Here is a 22,380-nt window from a genome sequence, read left to right on the forward strand (position 1 = left end):
TCCTATAGGAATTGTATAGTCCTATAGAACTTACGATCTCGCACACCAATCTTATAGGACAGGCTGTTTAAAGTCATATAGGAATTGAATAGTCCTATAGGACTTACTATCTCACACACCAATCCTATAGGACTGGCAGTTTAAAATCATATAGGAATAATTGTAAAGTCATATAGGACTTATGATCTCACACACCAGTCCTTTAGGACTGGCAGTTTAAAGTCCTATAGGAATTGAATGGTCCTATAGGACATACGATCTCACACACCAGTCCTATAAAACTGGCAGTTTAAAGTCTTATAGAAAATGAATAGTCCTATAGGACTTACGATTGCACACACCAGTCCTATAGGACTGGCAGTTTAAAATCATGTAGGAATAAATTGTATAGTCCTATAGGACTTATGACCTCATACACCAGTCATATAGGAGTGGCAGTTTAAAGTCCTATAGGAATTATAGGACTTACGATCTCACACACCAGTCCTAAAGACTGGCAGTTTAAAATCCTATAGGAATTGTATAGTTCTATAGGACTTTTGATCTCACACACCAGTCCAATAGGACTGGCAGTTTAAAATCATGTAGGAATAAATTTTATAATCCTATAGGACTTATGACCTCATACACCAGTCATATAGGACTGGCAGTTCAAAGTCCTATATGAATTGTATAGTCCTATGGGACTTACTATCTCACACGCCGGTCCTATAGGACTGGCAGTTTAAAATCATATAGGAATAATTGTAAAGTCATATAGGACTTATGATCTCACACACCAGTCCTTTAGGACTGGCAGTTTAAAGTCCTATAGGAATTGAATGGTCCTATAGGACATACGATCTCACACACCAGTCCTATAAAACTGGCAGTTTAAAGTCTTATAGAAAATGAATAGTCCTATAGGACTTACGATTGCACACACCAGTCCTATAGGACTGGCAGTTTAAAATCATGTAGGAATAAATTTTATAGTCCTATAGGACCTATGACCTCATACACCAGTCATATAGGAGTGGCAGTTTAAAGTCCTGTAGGAATTATAGGACTTACGATCTCACACACCAGTCCTATAGACTGGCAGTTTAAAATCCTATATGAATTGTATAGTTCTATAGGACTTTTGATCTCACACACCAGTCCAATAGGACAGGCAGTTTAAAGTCGTATAGGAATTGTATAGTCCTATAGAACTTACGATCTCGCACACCAATCTTATAGGACAGGCAGTTTAAAGTCATATAGGAATTGAATAGTCCTATAGGACTTACTATCTCACACATCAGTTCTATAGGACTGGCAGTTTAAAATCATATAGGAATAATTGTAAAGTCATATAGGACTTATGATCTCACACACCAGTCCTTTAGGACTGGCAGTTTAAAGTCCTATAGGAATTGAATGGTCCTATAGGACTTACGATCTCACACACCAGTCCTATAAAACTGGCAGTTTAAAGTCTTATAGAAATTGTATAGTAATATAGGACTTACTATCTCACACACCAGTCCTATAGGACTGGCAGTTTAAAGTCCTATTGGAATTGAATAGTCCTATAGGACTTACGATTGCACACACCAGTCCTATAGGACTGGCAGTTTAAAATCATGTAGGAATAAATTTTATAGTCCTATAGGACTTATGACCTCATACACCAGTCATATAGGACTGGCAGTTCAAAGTCCTATAGGAATTGTATAGTCCTATGGGACTTACTATCTCACACGCCGGTCCTATAAGACTGGCAGTTTAAAATCGTATAGAAATAATTGTATAGTCCTATAGGACTTATGATCTCACACACCCGTCCTATAAAACTGGCAGTTTAAAGTCTTATAGAAATTGTATAGTCCTATAGGACTTACTATCTCACACACTAGTCCTATAGGACTGGCAGTTTAAAATCATATTGGAATTGTACAGTCCTATAGAACTTACTATCTCGCACACCAATCCTACAGGACAGGCAGTTTAAAATCATATTGGAATAATTGTAAAGTTCTATAGGACTTATGACATCATACACCAGTCATATAGGAGTGGCAGTTTAAAGTCCTATAGGAATTGAATAGTCCTATAGGACTTACGATCTCACACACCAGTCCTATAGGACTGGCAGTTTAAAGTCATATAGGAATTGAATAGTCCTATAGGACTTACTATCTCACACACCAGTCATATAGGACTGGCAGTTTAAAATCATATAGGAATAATTGTAAAGTCATATAGGACTTATGATCTCACACACCAGTCCTTTAGGACTGGCAGTTTAAAGTCCTATAGGAATTGAATGGTCATATAGGACTTACGATCTCACACACCAGTCCTATAAAACTGGCAGTTTAAAGTCTTATAGAAAATGAATAGTCCTATAGGACTTACTATCTCACACACCAGTCCTATAGGACTGCCAGTTTAAAATCATATTGGAATTGTATAGTCCTATAGAACTTACGATCTCGCACACCAATCTTATAGGACAGGCAGTTTAAAGTCATATAGGAATTGAATAGTCCTATAGGACTTACTATCTCACACACCAGTCCTATAGGACTGGCAGTTTAAAATCATATGGGAATAATTGTAAAGTCATATAGGACTTATGATCTCACACACCAGTCCTATAGGACTGGCAGTTTAAAATCATATAGGAATATATTTTATAGTCCTATAGGACTTATGATCTCACACACCAGTCCTACAGGAGTGGCAGTTTAAAGTCCTATAGGAATTACAGGACTTACGATCTCACACACCAGTCCTATAGACTGGCAGTTTAAAATCCTATAGGAATTGTATAGTCCTATAGAACTTACGATCTCGCACACCAATCTTATAGGACAGGCTGTTTAAAGTCATATAGGAATTGAATAGTCCTATAGGACTTACTATCTCACACACCAGTCCTATAGACTGGCAGTTTAAAATCCTATAGGAATTGCATAGTCCTATAGAACTTACGATCTCGCACACCAATCTTATAGGACAGGCTGTTTAAAGTCATATAGGAATTGAATAGTCCTATAGGACTTACTATCTCACACACCAGTCCTATAGGACTGGCAGTTTAAAATCATATAGGAATAATTGTAAAGTCATATAGGACTTATGATCTCACACACCAGTCCTTTAGGACTGGCAGTTTAAAGTCCTATAGGAATTGAATGGTCCTATAGGACATACGATCTCACACACCAGTCCTATAAAACTGGCAGTTTAAAGTCTTATAGAAAATGAATAGTCCTATAGGACTTACGATTGCACACACCAGTCCTACAGGACTGGCAGTTTAAAATCATGTAGGAATAAATTTTATAGTCCTATAGGACTTATGACCTCATACACCAGTCATATAGGAGTGGCAGTTTAAAGTCCTATAGGAATTATAGGACTTACGATCTCACACACCAGTCCTATAGACTGGCAGTTTAAAATCCTATAGGAATTGTATAGTTCTATAGGACTTTTGATCTCACACACCAGTCCAATAGGACTGGCAATTTAAAATCATGTAGGAATAAATTTTATAATCCTATAGGACTTATGACCTCAAACACCAGTCATATAGGACTGGCAGTTCAAAGTCCTATAGGAATTGTATAGTCCTATGGGACTTACTATCTCACACGCCGGTCCTATAGGACTGGCAGTTTAAAATCATATAGGAATAATTGTAAAGTCATATAGGACTTATGATCTCACACACCAGTCCTTTAGGACTGGCAGTTTAAAGTCCTATAGGAATTGAATGGTCCTATAGGACATACGATCTCACACACCAGTCCTATAAAACTGGCAGTTTAAAGTCTTATAGAAAATGAATAGTCCTATAGGACTTACGATTGCACACACCAGTCCTATAGGACTGGCAGTTTAAAATCATGTAGGAATACATTTTATAGTCCTATAGGACCTATGACCTCATACACCAGTCATATAGGAGTGGCAGTTTAAAGTCCTGTAGGAATTATAGGACTTACGATCTCACACACCAGTCCTATAGGCTGGCAGTTTAAAATCCTATAGGAATTGTATAGTTCTATAGGACTTTTGATCTCACACACCAGTCCAATAGGACAGGCAGTTTAAAGTCGTATAGGAATTGTATAGTCCTATTGAACTTACGATCTCGCACACCAATCTTATAGGACAGGCAGTTTAAAGTCATATAGGAATTGAATAGTCCTATAGGACTTACTATCTCACACATCAGTTCTATAGGACTGGCAAATTAAAATCATATAGGAATAATTGTAAAGTCATATAGGACTTATGATCTCACACACCAGTCCTTTAGGACTGGCAGTTCAAAGTCCTATAGGAATTGAATGGTCCTATAGGACTTACGATCTCACACACCAGTCCTATAAAACTGGCAGTTTAAAGTCTTATAGAAATTGTATAGTAATATAGGACTTACTATCTCACACACCAGTCCTATAGGACTGGCAGTTTAAAGTCCTATTGGAATTGAATAGTCCTATAGGACTTACGATTGCACACACCAGTCCTATAGGACTGGCAGTTTAAAATCATGTAGGAATAAATTTTATAGTCCTATAGGACTTATGACCTCATACACCAGTCATATAGGACTGGCAGTTCAAAGTCCTATAGGAATTGTATAGTCCTATGGGACTTACTATCTCACACGCCGGTCCTATAAGACTGGCAGTTTAAAATCGTATAGAAATAATTGTATAGTCCTATAGGACTTATGATCTCACACACCCGTCCTATAAAACTGGCAGTTTAAAGTCTTATAGAAATTGTATAGTCCTATAGGACTTACTATCTCACACACCAGTAATATAGAACTGGCAGTTTAAAATCCTATAGGAATAATTTATAGTCTTATATGACTTACTATTTCACACACCAGTCCTATAGGACTGGCAGTTTAAAGTCCTATAGGAATTGAATAGTCCTATAGGACTTACGATCTCACACACCAGTCCTATAGGACTGGCAGTTTAAAGTTTCATAGGAATTGAATAGTCCTATAGGACTTACTATCTCACACACTAGTCCTATAGGACTGGCAGTTTAAAATCATATTGGAATTGTACAGTCCTATAGAACTTACGATCTCGCACACCAATCCTACAGGACAGGCAGTTTAAAATCATATTGGAATAATTGTAAAGTTCTATAGGACTTATGACATCATACACCAGTCATATAGGAGTGGCAGTTTAAAGTCCTATAGGAATTGAATAGTCCTATAGGACTTACGATCTCACACACCAGTCCTATAAAACTGGCAGTTTAAAGTCTTATAGAAAATGAATAGTCCTATAGGACTTACTATCTCACACACCAGTCCTATAAAACTGGCAGTTTAAAGTCTTATAGAAAATGAATAGTCCTATAGGACTTACTATCTCACACACCAGTCCTATAGGACTGCCAGTTTAAAATCATATTGGAATTGTATAGTCCTATAGAACTTACGATCTCGCACACCAATCTTATAGGACAGGCAGTTTAAAGTCATATAGGAATTGAATAGTCCTATAGGACTTACTATCTCACACACCAGTCCTATAGGACTGGCAGTTTAAAATCATATGGGAATAATTGTAAAGTCATATAGGACTTATGATCTCACACACCAGTCCTATAGGACTGGCAGTTTAAAATCATATAGGAATATATTTTATAGTCCTATAGGACTTATGATCTCACACACCAGTCCTACAGGAGTGGCAGTTTAAAGTCCTATAGAAATTACAGGACTTACGATCTCACACACCAGTCCTATAGACTGGCACTTTAAAATCCTATAGGAATTGTATAGTCCTATAGAACTTACGATCTCGCACACCAATCTTATAGGACAGGCTGTTTAAAGTCATATAGGAATTGAATAGTCCTATAGGACTTACTATCTCACACACCAGTCCTATAGACTGGCAGTTTAAAATCCTATAGGAATTGTATAGTCCTATAGAACTTACGATCTCGCACACCAATCTTATAGGACAGGCTGTTTAAAGTCATATAGGAATTGAATAGTCCTATAGGACTTACTATCTCACACACCAATCCTATAGGACTGGCAGTTTAAAATCATATAGGAATAATTGTAAAGTCATATAGGACTTATGATCTCACACACCAGTCCTTTAGGACTGGCAGTTTAAAGTCCTATAGGAATTGAATGGTCCTATAGGACATACGATCTCACACACCAGTCCTATAAAACTGGCAGTTTAAAGTCTTATAGAAAATGAATAGTCCTATAGGACTTACGATTGCACACACCAGTCCTATAGGACTGGCAGTTTAAAATCATGTAGGAATAAATTGTATAGTCCTATAGGACTTATGACCTCATACACCAGTCATATAGGAGTGGCAGTTTAAAGTCCTATAGGAATTATAGGACTTACGATCTCACACACCAGTCCTAAAGACTGGCAGTTTAAAATCCTATAGGAATTGTATAGTTCTATAGGACTTTTGATCTCACACACCAGTCCAATAGGACTGGCAGTTTAAAATCATGTAGGAATAAATTTTATAATCCTATAGGACTTATGACCTCATACACCAGTCATATAGGACTGGCAGTTCAAAGTCCTATATGAATTGTATAGTCCTATGGGACTTACTATCTCACACGCCGGTCCTATAGGACTGGCAGTTTAAAATCATATAGGAATAATTGTAAAGTCATATAGGACTTATGATCTCACACACCAGTCCTTTAGGACTGGCAGTTTAAAGTCCTATAGGAATTGAATGGTCCTATAGGACATACGATCTCACACACCAGTCCTATAAAACTGGCAGTTTAAAGTCTTATAGAAAATGAATAGTCCTATAGGACTTACGATTGCACACACCAGTCCTATAGGACTGGCAGTTTAAAATCATGTAGGAATAAATTTTATAGTCCTATAGGACCTATGACCTCATACACCAGTCATATAGGAGTGGCAGTTTAAAGTCCTGTAGGAATTATAGGACTTACGATCTCACACACCAGTCCTATAGACTGGCAGTTTAAAATCCTATATGAATTGTATAGTTCTATAGGACTTTTGATCTCACACACCAGTCCAATAGGACAGGCAGTTTAAAGTCGTATAGGAATTGTATAGTCCTATAGAACTTACGATCTCGCACACCAATCTTATAGGACAGGCAGTTTAAAGTCATATAGGAATTGAATAGTCCTATAGGACTTACTATCTCACACATCAGTTCTATAGGACTGGCAGTTTAAAATCATATAGGAATAATTGTAAAGTCATATAGGACTTATGATCTCACACACCAGTCCTTTAGGACTGGCAGTTTAAAGTCCTATAGGAATTGAATGGTCCTATAGGGCTTACGATCTCACACACCAGTCCTATAAAACTGGCAGTTTAAAGTCTTATAGAAATTGTATAGTCATATAGGACTTACTATCTCACACACCAGTCCTATAGGACTGGCAGTTTAAAATCATGTAGGAATAAATTTTATAGTCCTATAGGACTTATGACCTCATACACCAGTCATATAGGACTGGCAGTTCAAAGTCCTATAGGAATTGTATAGTCCTATGGGACTTACTATCTCACACGCCGGTCCTATAAGACTGGCAGTTTAAAATCGTATAGAAATAATTGTATAGTCCTATAGGACTTATGATCTCACACACCCGTCCTATAAAACAGGCAGTTTAAAGTCTTATAGAAATTGTATAGTCCTATAGGACTTACTATCTCACACACCAGTCCTATAGGACTGGCAGTTTAAAATCCTATAGGAATAATTTATAGTCTTACATGACTTACTATTTCACACACCAGTCCTATAGGACTGGCAGTTTAAAGTTTCATAGGAATTGAATAGTCCTATAGGACTTACGATCTCACACACCAGTCCTATAGGACTGGCAGTTTAAAGTTTCATAGGAATTGAATAGTCCTATAGAACTTACTATCTCACACACTAGTCCTATAGGACTGGCAGTTTAAAATCATATTGGAATTGTACAGTCCTAGAGAACTTACGATCTCGCACACCAATCCTACAGGACAGGCAGTTTAAAATCATATTGGAATAATTGTAAAGTTCTATAGGACTTATGACATCATACACCAGTCATATAGGAGTGGCAGTTTAAAGTCCTATAGGAATTGAATAGTCCTATAGGACTTACGATCTCACACACCAGTCCTATAAAACTGGCAGTTTAAAGTCTTATAGAAAATGAATAGTCCTATAGGACTTACTATCTCACACACCAGTCCTATAAAACTGGCAGTTTAAAGTCTTATAGAAAATGAATAGTCCTATAGGACTTACTATCTCACACACCAGTCCTATAGGACTGCCAGTTTAAAATCATATTGGAATTGTATAGTCCTATAGAACTTACGATCTCGCACACCAATCTTATAGGACAGGCAGTTTAAAGTCATATAGGAATTGAATAGTCCTATAGGACTTACTATCTCACACACCAGTCCTATAGGACTGGCAGTTTAAAATCATATGGGAATAATTGTAAAGTCATATAGGACTTATGATCTCACACACCAGTCCTATAGGACTGGCAGTTTAAAATCATATAGGAATATATTTTATAGTCCTATAGGACTTATGATCTCACACACCAGTCCTACAGGAGTGGCAGTTTAAAGTCCTATAGGAATTACAGGACTTACGATCTCACACACCAGTCCTATAGACTGGCACTTTAAAATCCTATAGGAATTGTATAGTCCTATAGAACTTACGATCTCGCACACCAATCTTATAGAACAGGCTGTTTAAAGTCATATAGGAATTGAATAGTCCTATAGGACTTACTATCTCACACACCAGTCCTATAGACTAGCAGTTTAAAATCCTATAGGAATTGTATAGTCCTATAGAACTTACGATCTCGCACACCAATCTTATAGGACAGGCTGTTTAAAGTCATATAGGAATTGAATAGTCCTATAGGACTTACTATCTCACACACCAGTCCTATAGGACTGGCAGTTTAAAATCGTATAGGAATAATTGTAAAGTCATATAGGACTTATGATCTCACACACCAGTCCTTTAGGACTGGCAGTTTAAAGTCCTATAGGAATTGAATGGTCCTATAGGACATACGATCTCACACACCAGTCCTATAAAACTGGCAGTTTAAAGTCTTATAGAAAATGAATAGTCCTATAGGACTTACGATTGCACACACCAGTCCTATAGGACTGGCAGTTTAAAATCATGTAGGAATAAATTGTATAGTCCTATAGGACTTATGACCTCATACACCAGTCATATAGGAGTGGCAGTTTAAAGTCCTATAGGAATTATAGGACTTACGATCTCACACACCAGTCCTAAAGACTGGCAGTTTAAAATCCTATAGGAATTGTATAGTTCTATAGGACTTTTGATCTCACACACCAGTCCAATAGGACTGGCAGTTTAAAATCATGTAGGAATAAATTTTATAATCCTATAGGACTTATGACCTCATACACCAGTCATATAGGACTGGCAGTTCAAAGTCCTATAGGAATTGTATAGTCCTATGGGACTTACTATCTCACACGCCGGTCCTATAGGACTGGCAGTTTAAAATCATATAGGAATAATTGTAAAGTCATATAGGACTTATGATCTCACACACCAGTCCTTTAGGACTGGCAGTTTAAAGTCCTATAGGAATTGAATGGTCCTATAGGACATACGATCTCACACACCAGTCCTATAAAACTGGCAGTTTAAAGTCTTATAGAAAATGAATAGTCCTATAGGACTTACGATTGCACACACCAGTCCTATAGGACTGGCAGTTTAAAATCATGTAGGAATAAATTTTATAGTCCTATAGGACCTATGACCTCATACACCAGTCATATAGGAGTGGCAGTTTAAAGTCCTGTAGGAATTATAGGACTTACGATCTCACACACCAGTCCTATAGACTGGCAGTTTAAAATCCTATAGGAATTGTATAGTTCTATAGGACTTTTGATCTCACACACCAGTCCAATAGGACAGGCAGTTTAAAGTCGTATAGGAATTGTATAGTCCTATAGAACTTACGATCTCGCACACCAATCTTATAGGACAGGCAGTTTAAAGTCATATAGGAATTGAATAGTCCTATAGGACTTACTATCTCACACATCAGTTCTATAGGACTGGCAGTTTAAAATCATATAGGAATAATTGTAAAGTCATATAGGACTTATGATCTCACACACCAGTCCTTTAGGACTGGCAGTTTAAAGTCCTATAGGAATTGAATGGTCCTATAGGACTTACGATCTCACACACCAGTCCTATAAAACTGGCTGTTTAAAGTCTTATAGAAATTGTATAGTCATATAGGACTTACTATCTCACACACCAGTCCTATATGACTGGCAGTTTAAAATCATGTAGGAATAAATTTTATAGTCCTATAGGACTTATGACCTCATACACCAGTCATATAGGACTGGCAGTTCAAAGTCCTATAGGAATTGTATAGTCCTATGGGACTTACTATCTCACACGCCGGTCCTATAAGACTGGCAGTTTAAAATCGTATAGAAATAATTGTATAGTCCTATAGGACTTATGATCTCACACACCCGTCCTATAAAACAGGCAGTTTAAAGTCTTATAGAAATTGTATAGTCCTATAGGACTTACTATCTCACACACCAGTCCTATAGGACTGGCAGTTTAAAATCCTATAGGAATAATTTATAGTCTTATATGACTTACTATTTCACACACAAGTCCTATAGGACTGGCAGTTTAAAGTCCTATAGGAATTGAATAGTCCTATAGGACTTACGATCTCACACACCAGTCCTATAGGACTGGCAGTTTAAAGTTTCATAGGAATTGAATAGTCCTATAGGACTTACTATCTCACACACTAGTCCTATAGGACTGGCAGTTTAAAATCATATTGGAATTGTACAGTCCTATAGAACTTACGATCTCGCACACCAATCCTACAGGACAGGCAGTTTAAAATCATATTGGAATAATTGTAAAGTTCTATAGGACTTATGACATCATACACCAGTCATATAGGAGTGGCAGTTTAAAGTCCTATAGGAATTATAGGACTTACGATCTCACACACCAGTCCTATAGACTGGCAGTTTTAAGTCCTATAGGAATTGTATAGTTCTATAGGACTTTTGTTCTCACACACCAGTCCTATAGGACTGGTAGTTCAAAGTCCTATAGGAATTGTATAGTCCTATAGGACTTACTATCTCACACACCAGTCCTATAAGAGTGGCAGTTTAAAATCATATAGGAATTGTGTAGTTCTATAGGACTTTTGATCTCACACACCAGACCTATAGGAGTGGCAGTTTAAAATCATATAGGAATAAATGTATAGTCCTATAGGACTTATGATCTCACACACCAGTCCTATAGGAGTGGCAGTTTAAAATCATATAGGAATTGTGTAGTTCTATAGGACTTTTGATCTCACACACCAGTCCAATAGGACAGGCAGTTTAAAGTGATATAGGAATTGTATAGTCCTATAGAACTTACGATCTCGCACACCAATCCTATAGGACTGGTAGTTCAAAGTCCTATAGGAATTGTATAGTCCTATAGGACTTACTATCTCACACACCAGTCCTATAGGACTGGTAGTTTAAAATCATATAGGAATAATTGTAAAGTCCTATAGGACTTATGATCTCACGCACCAGTCCTTTAGGACTGGCAGTTTAAAGTCCTATAGGAATTGAATGGTCCTATAGGACTTACGATCTCACACACCAGTCCTATAGAACTGGCAGTTTAAAGTCTTATAGAAATTGTATAGTCATATAGGACTTACTATCTCACACACCAGTCCTATAGGACTGGCATTTTAAAATCATATAGGAATTTTTTTGTAGTCCTATAGGACTTATGACCTCATACACCAGTCATATAGGAGTGGCAGTTTAAAGTCCTATAGGAATTATAGGACTTACGATCTCACACACCAGTCCTATAGACTGGCAGTTTAAAGTCCTATAGGAATTGTATAGTTCTATAGGACTTTTGATCTCACACACCAGTCCTATAGGACTAGCAGTTCAAAGTCCTATAGGAATTGTGTAGTCCTATAGGACTTACTATCTCACACACCAGTCCTATAGGACTGGCAGTTTAAAATCTTATAGGAATAATTGTATAGTCTATAGGACTTACGATCTCACACACCAAGCCTATGGACTGGCAGTTTAAAGTCCTATATAAATTCTATAGTTCTATAAGACTTTTGATCTCACATACCAGTCCAATGGGACTACCAGTGTAAAGTCCTATAGGACATGTTGATTTCTATAGGAATTTACTTAAAATCCTATGGGATACATGTCCTATAGGATTTCATTAAAAGTCGGATTTTAAAAATCCTATAAGAAACTTTTGTAAGGAATATATCTCGCGCATGCGTGTCGCGACGACTATCGCCCTTTAAAATGGGGTTGGTGTTACAAATAGGGTTGATTGTTATTACAAATATGTTTGGTAATACGAATAGGGTTGATCGTTATTGCAAATAGGGATGGCTCCTTTTGCACAATTCATGATGTATTTCCAAGATACGCTTTATAGCCTAATTCCATATTTGTTCACAGACTTACGATCTATTCTGTTAATTTGAAATATATATGGGTAATATATAAAGGGCTTAAGGAGAAAGGACTATTGTCGTAGAGATAAAATTCACTGTGCCTGATATAGGAATTATATGACAGTGAAACATGAGATGTACGTTGTATTAAACGAATGGCTGGAAGGCAGCTTATATATTGAACACAATCGCTGACATATACAGTCTAGAGAATTCTAACGTAAAATGTCATATTATTTAAGGAACTATCCAAGAGTTAAATTTTGTCGAAAACCCTAGCGTTTTTATTACAATTAGCATGAGCTACAGTATTTACACAATTAAAAATATTTACATGGCAATATAAATGCGACTTGATTACTACATTTGATATAAACTAGGTCTCATAGTAATTTTTAGGTAGTATTTGTTAATTATAAAAAATGACGTGTGTTACAAGTTAGATTAAGAGTATATTCCTTACATATAATGTTTATAGTAGTTTAGTAATTCAGAATTATTATGACATACTAAGTGCCTATGATATTTAATTTTAACAATTAAAACAATCGTTAAAGTACTTGTAAATGACTATGGTATGTATGACATGAACTTAAATGACATTATTACATAATACATGGGCAAAGACGGGGATGTAGGCGAGTCAAAGATTTAGATGAGCAGTCCCGTCCGAACCCTGTAGTCACGCAACGATGGACAATACAAAAAAATGAATATACGTACTATTACTTGGGGATGAAAAAATATACAATTTGGCAAGTACGTGCAAACACGCCAATGGGGGTTTTCCGAATAAAAGTAAATAGGATTTCGCAACGTGAAAAACTAATGGAGGGTTTCTTGTTTAATTGGAATGTTGGTATCATTGGATACGGTTGGGTTGCGTACATCGCACATCGCATGTGCGTACACTGAATAGTTATCGCCTGATAACATGGTTGTAGAAGGTACTGATCAACCAATCAGAACGCGGCGTTTCAATAATGGACACCGCAAGGCATTATCATGTCAAAATAGTTATTCACAGGATATATATTTTAAGGCAGGAGTGATGAGTTCCATGTGGAATAGAGGATGTAATCAGTGGTGCAAGAAAGTGATAAAAAAGAGTAGAACTATTGAAACAAGTTTTTTATTTCCAAATTGACCGAGTGAACATAATAGACAAGAACAGTTAAACTCAAGTGATATTAGTATTTCAGTTAACATTTGTGGTGAAAAGGGTTATTGTTATTATTATTATTATTATTATTATTATTATTATTATTATTATTATTATTATTATTATATACAGGGACTGTATGTGACACAAGGACCATCTTATTACAGACTATAAATGTCATGATTAAAGTATACATATAATATAATAATATAGAGAGAGAGAGATGTTATGTGTTATACAGGAACGTAATGTCAACACATGAAGTAAAAGAGGTCAAAATGATAAGAGAAATAAATTAAGTTAAAAACTTACACAGTCTATGCAATACATCATTATTTATATGTGAAAAGTAATTAATAGTCAAAGAACATAGAACAATATACAAACTTCTGACAGACACATTTCCTTGTGCAAGTCAAATCAGTTCTACTTGTTACGTTTCAATATATATTACTTGAACCAGTTTGTTACAGATATTTCCTACAGTTTTATTGATATTGTGTTCACACTGGTACCCCGTCCTTGGTAACTCATATCTTGGCTAGTCCGGCTTACAGTCCCCAAGAGTGGGAGATGGTTGCGGAATTTGTTCGAACAGAATGTGTAAACAAATGGATTGATGGCGCAAGTGGCTGAGGTAAGGCAGGTGAACATAAATGCCATATTACTGTTTTCAACCAACAGATTATATCGTATAGCAAAAGAGTAACCTAGTGCCGGTAGACAGCACATAGCGTATAGTATGCCTATCTTGAAGCATATTCTCGGTGAAGCGATGTCTTTTCTAATTCCATGTCTGTTACCGACAAATATATGCCCATTCAGCGGCTGGATCACTCTACGGTGGTGGGATACGTGTCGGTGAATGTAACAGTAAGATGAAACAGTAACGAACAGACTAATGACTAAGATAATTAAGGCCCCACTGTTTGCGATCGTTGCGCCAACATCTGCCTTATAACTAGTAAGACAGGTATTATCTGGTCCTTGAAGCGATCGTAATAGTCCAAGAACTAGTCCTAGCATGTAACTCAAACTAATGGAGGAGTAGATCATCTTCGTCATCGACGTTTGGCAAAATTTCCCACTGACGCCCATCGCCCTTGTAACACTCAGGGTTGCGACGCATAATAACGATATATATCCCGTCGTCCTGCTGAAAAATATGCGTGTTACGCAGACATACTCGTTGGCAATATTTGGGTCTCCCTCGCCTGATATTGCCGCGTTTATTGATTGATATAGATAAATCGGGAGACCAACCGTACACATCAGACCATCTGTAAGCGCTTGTGCCAGTAGCTGAAAGTTGGCTGGTGTTCGCAGCTTCTTCGTACAGCTAATCACATAACACACCATAACATTTCCAGGAATACCCACTAGTACAGCAAATATATGAATGACAATGCCAATAATCAGGTAATACATGTTGGAATTAACCTGTTACAATACTCAATGCCATAGGTACGAATGGTCGCCACTAGAACACACACCGCCAACTATATATCTGCCATGAGTTAGTCTTTGACGTGTGCGATGTCATCAGTCACATGTTTGATTGGCCAATCAAATCAAGGATGTACATAATGATATTACATTATAGGGTATGAGTTGGTGAAATCAAATGTATGTAGAATGTATGTGTTTGATTGATCAGTTTATATCAGATAAGATCAGTTATTTAGTGCTCCAATACCTTATTATTATAGCGTTCACCCCATCTCTCAGCTGTATATGTTTATTCAAATATACAATTTGCATATTTTTCATTGTCATGTGACCCAATAAAAGATGTATTAATATGTCCATCGTATATAATACAATTGCCTTTAATAGAATATTTACGTTTCAATCATGCATATGGGCAGATATTTATTTGCGAGGCGAGGGTTTCCATGGTAACTTTTAGGGTAAACTGATATTCGACCACAGTGTCCGCAAATAGTGTTATATCACAAATACTAATGAAATACAATCATACAGAGCCGCCCCAACTGAAATGCTCGTATCATAGATATGCGTAGAATGTGATTGAACCCCGTTTGTAATATGTTTATAGATTATAAGATCAATTATCTGTCCATGATAATGGAGTGTGTATAAAACGTTTATATATAACGTTGTACTATATGTTTGTTATTTCTTTGCTTAGTTATTACTGCTTGAGAGCTACGGTTACGGTCCTAATTTACATATATTTATTTGAATCATAGCCTTGATCGCGTCACAAAAAATATATATCGAGATTATGATACCGACAGAAGTATCGCCTATGGGAAGTCAATATTATATTTATTTGCACACATCGTTTTTACTGGCTATAGAAAACAATGTTAGGTCATTTGTTCTTATTTTGCACACATTTCATTGAGGGATTTTGTGTCAAATTGAATATTATTTACCATATTCGTTATACAATTATTATGATTCGATTTCATCACAGTACCAAAATGGGAAACGGTGGTCGAATATGCTCATATGACACATAGTCGCGTTTGCCTGGGCACTGCGGTTGTCGATCATTGTCAAGTTTTATTTGTATATTAAAAATAAATAAAATAAAAAAATATATTTTGGGATTAGATTTGGTATGAAAAATCGTATTCCATGCACCGTCTTCATTAATTGATGGAAGACAATACTTTATTACAACAAATATAGGTTTCAGTTCAGTTTTTATATGTTAACACAAATAGCTATATGTCTTTCATCACAACACTAGGCTATACACATATTTTATAACAATTTGCAATTATCTTCACTCAAATTAAAATATTTAATAAAGATTACCTGGGTGCGTAACATTACTATGCCCATAATGTGCGTACATGTCTTCACGTGACATAACAGATGTGACTAACCAATTATTCAAAATTAAGCCCTTGCCGATTGGATGTTGAACTTACTCAATAATATTAATTAAGTGAACGATGGTGTCACATTACTATTCCTGGATTCGTCAATTTTAATCCATGATTTATTGAAATTATTTTTTTATAAAACGTTCATAATAACCCTAGCTTTCTGTTCTCTTCAAAGTAAGTTATCCAAAATAGACGTTCACATATAAATCATGTAAATTTGTGACCCCATGGTAGATTACTTTCAGAGTTTAATGTAATTATTCATATTTCTTTGATGTAAATGGGTTATCATTAAATGTATAAATAAATAAATAAATAAATAAATAAATAAATAAATAAATAAATAAATAAATAAATAAATAAATAAATAAATAAATAAATAAATAAATAAATAAATAAATAAATAAATAATATGAAGATAAATACATGTGTTATTATACACAGTCGCTTGCAATATGAAAAAATACGCCTTTTATCAAACATCGAGACATTGTGCCACTCCCCTGTAGATACGAAATAATACAAGTCAGGTAACACTAATTTTGGCGAAAACGCCAAAAATTGATGACCACTCGAAACACTTACTTATCAAGATTAAAATAAATGTCAAAATATCAACCGATTCCCAACACAGTTGTCGAAACATGACTACCGCACAACAACCTTTCCACTCTGACGTTACACAAACACACAACTCCCAAATGATTGGTTGAAGCCTCTAAGTAAAAGCAGCTCAGGTGTTTATTATTGCACAAGGGTTGGTTACCAAGCAACCATCACACATCGTGTCTCATCTCACATTTGGGAGTTATGTGTTTGTCATATTTATAATGAGAATTATTTGTAAAATAATGACAATGAACTGGGCATATTTAAAAAAAATGTGTGTCCGTTGAATATAATTTACTATTTCATTATCCATTAGCAAATAGGAAATTAACATATGTATATCATCACTAAACAATGAGCAGAACTTGTTGCATAATGGATTCTATCATGTAGCCATGGTAATGGTAGGTCAGACTCAAAAACAAAATAGTATCTTTAGCTGCACACTCAAGCAAATTGGAATGAGATATGTCCGCAAATATTATTATTATTACCTGGTCGTTGTCATGGCAACAGTAGGAGAGTGTTTGAAATTTTTGTTAACATCATCACTCCGTTGTAGGTGATAGTTGATGCGAATCAGTAAATTAATTTACTGACTAGTAAACCTGTTTCGCTTGTTATTCCTTAAGTTTGTATTTTTCATTATAACCCAATGATTGCCCTGTCCTTGTGTGGTTCTCATTGACAATGCAGATCATTTATTTTGGTTGGGAGTACAACCAGGAAGTGAGAAGCCAAAAGTTGACTCAAATATCGCCACTAGCAATGAGTATGACAAAAATAAGATGAGAGATTTTCTACGGATTTAAGGTAGAGATGCAGTTTACCTGACAGGTATTTTAATTAGCTAATTATGAAACAAAGATGACCTCCCTTGTCCACAAAACTATATATTTTCGGAAAGCTTATTGTATGAATTTTAACATTTTGTTAGTATTTTATTTTTATGGACACTGTAGTTTGAAATATGCACAAAAATGTGCTTTTTTGGTCAAAAGTGATTTTAAAAAATTAGCTTCTAAACCATGCTTCTGTTTCCAGTAAAAATTGGTACATCTGTTTACTATGAAAAAAGTGTCGGCTTGAAAACTGTCTACCAGTTGTCAATTTTGCAGGGCGGCAGCTCAAATTTCACTAATTCAAGTTTATGCATAAATTAACACCCAGACTAGTTGTCTGTACGTTTGTTGTAACACTGTTCAACCAAAAACAATGCCCTGACGGCGTTTTGAAGATAAACACATTGTCAATCAATTGTGAAAATTTCAAAACAAAAGGTCAAAGCGTCTGTGAGCTATTTATTTTTAAAGTTCTGGGATGTGCACTAAAATGAAGCTGAGATAATTGCTAATTTGCATAACAATTCACTCAGTAAGAAGTTTGCTAATGCTCATAATTAAAATGGCTGTAACAGTTCAAAATTTAAATGTATTATCGTTTTGTTAAAAGTTAAATATAGTGCATAATATTGAGATCCCGTCATTTCTTTTTTCACCATGTTTCTTTTTTATTTTTTATGTACAGCCTTGCTAAATCTTGCTAAGCATTCAAAAGAGAGAATGTTTGCACCTGTTATCTATATTTTTAAATCGTTTTTTGAGTATGTTCCACTATTCACAATTGTACAAAATTTTAACAGTCTATAGCCAAGACTGTTTAAATAATAAAAAGCAAAAAATAAAAAAAAATCACTCCCAAGTGCCCTACAACCTGCATCTCTACCTTAAGGTCGATCACTTTTTTGTTTCTGTTGTTGCCTAAGCAACGGTGGGGGTAGAATTTGCCAAGTTTGAACGAAATCGGCTGAGCCAAAGAAAAAAATAACAGAAGAGTAATTACAATGGCAATCCTAGCTGAGCGAATTATCAAAATCCTTTAAATGTCAATTCTTCATCTCTTTAGATTCGGTTTAAAGCGTAGTGACAATCAACGATTTTTTTGGTTTGTAATCAAAAACTATGTGTGTGCGCGCTCGCAGTTTCTATGTCACGAGAAGGGTCACTCGCACATTATGGGCTGAGACAATATGAAGCTCTCTCACCAATCACTATTAAATATTTGAATTGAGATAAAATCTGGTGATCGGTGTATACACATTGTTATAAGTATACATAGAAACTAATGTACAGCCTTCTGTCTTGCATTGTAAGTGAAATGTGCATTGCAAAGTGTTAAGTGTTAATAACATTGAAATGTATTGCTCTATTTGAGAAGACAACACATTTATTTTTCGGGGCGTGCCACTAGATTATCAGTTCTTATCTTATCTAGTAAACGTTGTGGAACATCAAGATTATCATTGGATCTCATAAAATAACGCAAGATCTATTCATATTCCAATCAACTATCGCGATACATCACGAGACATAAACGCAGGAAGTGGCACAGACGACAGTAGTTGTTAGTCGTATTGCCTCCATGACCACGCCGAAATTCGAAAATAACATTTACGGAAGAATTTAGCGAATCTGAAGACGATAGTTACGAACAACGCGTATATCGCGTTACTATGAAGTCGAACGCGACAAAAATAACACACCCTCATTATTTACCGCTAATCGGATCACGCTGATAAGCAGAGATATACCATGTACATGTATATGACACCAGCTATCCCATGTTTCGGTAGTCCTGAACACGATAATAAAACTGTTAACACACAAAGTGGTATAATAGCTCGAAACGCTGCCCTTCCCAAAAAAATGTCTGAAATCCACAAGTGCGAGAAATGTCGTTTCAAAGTTGCTCATTATATATTCAAAAACTATTTGAGATATATACTAAGACATTCAGTTACTTCTAATTCGCCAAAATGTTGGCCGATTCTTAATCTTACATGGCTGCAGGGGTAATTTTGTAAACGCACGAGGGCGACAAACTACTAGTATGGCATTTACAGTCATTCAACGCACGACAACGAGATGCGATTAACGACTTGTACCACGAAGGAAACGATAAAATTGAAAAATTCGGCAATCTGTTCGCTTCAATTACCTTTCTAATACCCGTTTCTTCACCCAGAAACTGTCATCAGAAATCCAATGGCTCAGTCGTTGAAGGCTCTGGCTGCTGTCGTTTATGTTGTGGGTTCGAACACTTACCCAGGCCAACTTTTTCATTTGTTGAAGTCTCCTCGTCAACTCCAGGTTTTGTACCTTGACTGAAACTGCTTAGCCAAGGTCTGATTTACAAAATATGCCACAGTTATGTTGCTTAGCCAAGGTCTGATTTACAAAATATGCCACAGTTATGTAGCTAAGACAATGTTAGTTTTAAAAATATGCCACAGTTATGTAGCTAAGACAATGTTAGTTTTAAAAATATGCCACAGTTATGTAGATAAGACAATGCTAGTTTTAAAAATATGCCACAGTTATGTAGCTAAGACAATGTTAGTTTTAAAAATATGCCACTGTGACAGTTATGTAGCTAAGACAATGTTAGTTTTAAAAATATGCCACTGTGACAGTTATGTAGATAAGACAATGTAGTTTTTAAAATATGCCACAGTTATCTGTCTCAATTACACTACACATGAATACAAACTTGCGCAAGCTTTTACGCCTTTGTTCTCATAAATTGGCTCAAGATTTTCAGATCACGTGAATTTATTACTGCACTATGAAACACAATGAAACCACGAGCGATGCGACAGACCGGTAGTTGCAATGAGCGCGATGTCGGCCATTGGCTGTATGGTTGTTTTATCATGAGCGAGGGATCGATAGAAATATCAAAGGTTTATAGCATATTCCAATTGAAAATAGGGGCGTATTATACATTTGTTACTAATTTCGTACAGAAATTTTAAGAAGACTCGCAGGACATCTTTAAAAATTGAATAAAATGTACATTTATAGTTCGAGCGGTGGGCTTTAAAGTCAGATAAAACCCTCTTATTACGATTTTTTTAATCATATCTCCCCGCGATAAAATGTATTGTACTCTTATTATCCTAATCGAAGGCCCCAAGTATTAAGGCTACACTGATTTAATTTTATGGATGACATCCTCTGGAGACCCCAAAACTAATGCGAGAGGGCGAAAAAAAAATCCTGCTAAAACCACAGGACTACGGAGCTGGTATTACGAATTGAACCACAGAACACAGTGTATCAAAAAAAACAAGAAGTCTTTATTTGTAGAAGGCACATGTTGATGTACACATCTCGTACTGTATTACTGTCACAGATATCATCACCTTTGATTTTGAAAAGGCAATAGAATGAGGCAGATGTTAGCTTTGCCAATGGTATACACATCAACTTGATAATAAACAAAAACTGATTGTGTTGTATTGAAACAAAAAAATGAATTAAAAATGAACAATAAGTTTGTCAACAGCAACCTGGAAATTAACTTCTTTGACATTCAAACTACAACTTTTAAAGTGATACTTCAACTATGTAACAAATTATGAGAGGCTCAATATTGAAAAAAAAACAGAGTCAACAAAAATTTGGATGCAGAAAATTATGTACATGTATCTTGATGAAAATTCGTCATATGATCAAAATATTGCTGACTGTGAGTACAAGCAAATTATCCGAATCAGAAAATGAAAAAAAATAATAAGAAACGCGGGACAGCCACTCTGGACAATATGTCCTTAAAGTTGTCTGGACGAAACTCGCTTGCCGCTACCAATCTCTCGTATAGCTGTATAAACGTTACATCTCCCTGGCCGACGTCAATTGCGTACTAGTCTACAACAATCCCTCCATTTTTTTCTAAACTTTTATGCTCGCGTGTTTTGGTGGCGTGGTCGCCATGGTGGAATTCCTGGCAACGAAATACGCATGTGCAGAAGATCATTTACGACAAAATTGGCACGTTTTGAGGTTGTCCAAAACGAGTTTTACGATAAGCCAGTGCTTTGCGACAATATGAGTCGGCAAGATCCGGACAGAAAACCGATCTGTGGAGACTCGTCATCAGAGATTCTTTTTTTGAGAACAGGCGAAAACTAATGCGCGCGCGGATGTCGTCCATAAAATTAAGTCGGTGTGGCTTAAGGTAGAATTGCAGGTTCGTGGGCACTTGGGAGTGATTTTTTTTCCTTTTTATTATCCAAACACAGTATTGGCTATTTTTAAGTGTTTTTGTGCCAGGCGACAGTTCCGGACATTGAATGTCACATTCGT

This window comes from Saccoglossus kowalevskii, chromosome 2 (genome assembly GCF_978046115.1).
Source record: "Saccoglossus kowalevskii chromosome 2, keSacKowa6.1, whole genome shotgun sequence".
NCBI lineage: Eukaryota > Metazoa > Hemichordata > Enteropneusta > Harrimaniidae > Saccoglossus > Saccoglossus kowalevskii.